Source organism: Nestor notabilis, unplaced genomic scaffold (assembly GCF_000696875.1).
Source record: "Nestor notabilis isolate BGI_N333 unplaced genomic scaffold, ASM69687v1 scaffold17181, whole genome shotgun sequence".
Classification (NCBI taxonomy): Eukaryota; Metazoa; Chordata; class Aves; order Psittaciformes; family Psittacidae; genus Nestor; species Nestor notabilis.
The window spans coordinates 38529-40820 of record NW_009915321.1 but is presented as its reverse complement, the minus strand read 5'-3'; the positions used below and the strand labels follow the sequence as shown (position 1 = coordinate 40820).

Genomic DNA, 2292 nt, shown 5'->3' with positions numbered 1-2292 from the left:
TAGGGAAATATTAATGCTATTCAGTGAGGGATGCGTCTGTAGAAGGTGACATACTAAAAAGAGGAAATATACCAAACATTCTGCTTTGGTGTAATCAGACGACAGCCTGTGAATTGCCTCTAAAGAGTTTCTGGGGACCCAGGTATTGCCCTTTGCAAGCGTTGTCTGTGATGTTGCCACTGATCACTAAGCCTGTGCTCCGCAGGAAAAGGAATACCAGCAGTTAACTGGCACCCTTGCTGGATGCTGTTGGCTTTGTTAGATGTAGCAATGGTCAAGATTTCAGCAATTTGATTGCAGAACTCATGTAATGGATGTTTCTTCTCAGTTATTTCGGGTAACTCTGGGAAAGACACTTTCCTCTCATAAATTGTCAGGCAAGATGAAAGAAAATATATGGATTTTTCAAGGTGACAAGGAGAGAAAGCAGAATACCAGACCAAGAAAGCATTCTCCAATTAGCAGGGCAAGAGGGAGAGACAGGCTGCCAAAATGTGTTTTACTGGCACAGCCTATCCTTTGTTATGTCAATTCAGAAAATATTGTTATCCTGCTATTACAAATAATAGTGGAAATTGGAGCTTGAAAATTAGTGAGGCAAATGTCTGCATCGTGAATTAGAGTGTTTCATGAAATGTTTCAGTCTAGCATTTAGCTGGGCTTACGTAATTGAGGAAACCTGTGAACCACTGGCCTTGGTAGGTAGGTGGATTCATTTTGGCCTTTTTAATTGAGTTTAAGTGAGCATGTAAATTTAGGAGGCACCATACCTAAATGTTGAGAAATCCTGGTTTTCTAAATGGTCTCTCTGGTTTGTTACGTGCATTTGGCTTGAGCTGGGACCCAAACAGAGAGGTCTTCTGTCACAGTTCTTCTTGTTGGTATCTCTACATTCAACATTCAGCATAGCTGGAACAGATTCAGGGAATTTTCTAATTCCTATTGCCAGGTACAGATGGTCAGAATTGAGGTACATGACTGTGCAAATATAAGACTATTTTGGACTTCCCAGTGTCTCTCTTGATTAATACGATATTCTGGGAAGGATCTGATACCTCAGAGGGCAACCTTTCTGCTCAGTGGTGACTTCTAATATTTTTTTGGTCTATGATTACTAAAAATGAATTCAAAGCAGTTGGGGAATGGTTATTCATAGCACCAGATAGTGTATGGAACTTGCAAGACTGTTCTGAGAATGCCTGTAGGAGAAAATTTAACTTTTCAGAAGAGATTTTGGGAATATTGCTTAAAAAAAGTTACACAATTGACATATATTTTGGGTATTGCAAGGCAAGTAAAAAAGCTTAGAGCTTGCACAAAATGCCATTCACAACTTCTAGGATTTCTAAAGAAATGCATTCCTGGTGTTTCTAAATGCTGTGCTGGAACATTTGCTGTTGGTTGGAGGGTGCTGGTACTCATGTGAAGATCTTGGCATATATTATTGGAATTAAATATCTTTGCAATGTCTTAGCTTTTCCTCCCCCCTTTTTGCAGTCTGTACCGTTAATATTAAATAGAGCAAGCAGCAGTCAGAAATTTGTTTTGAATAGGATGGAGGGACAAACATAAATAGGAAATTCCTAACATCCCATTCGGGTTTTACAGTATGGACAAACAGATGGCCAGCAGTATTGCTATACAGCAGGTTTGTGGGGATTTTCCTAGGAAATATTTGATTGCCTGAATATAGGTAGGTGGTAACCTGTTTGCCTGTCTTCTGCTCACTGAGGAGGGAGAACTGGGACAAAACCTGTCTCCTTACACTGTGTTCAGCACACAATTTGGAAAAATGCTTCTGAGTGTGAGGAAAAGGAACTAATCTCATTTTCTATAGAAAGAGTTGCCTGAAGACCAATAAATGTGCTAAAATGATTAAACAATTGCAGTTTAGTTTTGTATGACTATGAATTTAGCAGCCCACGAATTTTGTTTCCAAGAGCTTGTAAATCCATCTTCGTGTCATTTTTGGAGAACTTCCTTCTGAGCCAAGTTAGCTTGGTTCTCCCATTGATAGGAGGCATCATGTAATGAAGTTTTGCTAGTCTGATTTGAAAAAGTGGAAGGAGAAAGTGAACAGGGCAGGAAAAAACAGTGTTGGGAATGGGTTTTCTCCTGTATTGTCACAGTTTAAGAGAGCTTCAAGCTTATAAAGGGGACTATGCACTTAGTCAGTTTTAGGGCCTTAAGCAGCATTACTCATGTAAATGCTTTCACAATCAATTTCAGAATTTATCACTTGGCAATTTTATTTTGGTTTTGGGTTGTTTTGTCCCTGCCCCCTTTCTCCCC

The 2292-nt window shown here is 39.5% G+C and overlaps 1 protein-coding gene across 1 annotated transcript in view; it reads left to right on the top strand.

The window, feature by feature from the left end:
• Positions 1-2292, top strand: part of ANXA5 (annexin A5) — a gene marked incomplete at its 5' end in the record, with an annotated part of 14338 nt that overhangs the window by 6494 nt on the left and 5552 nt on the right. The window lies entirely within an intron of this gene.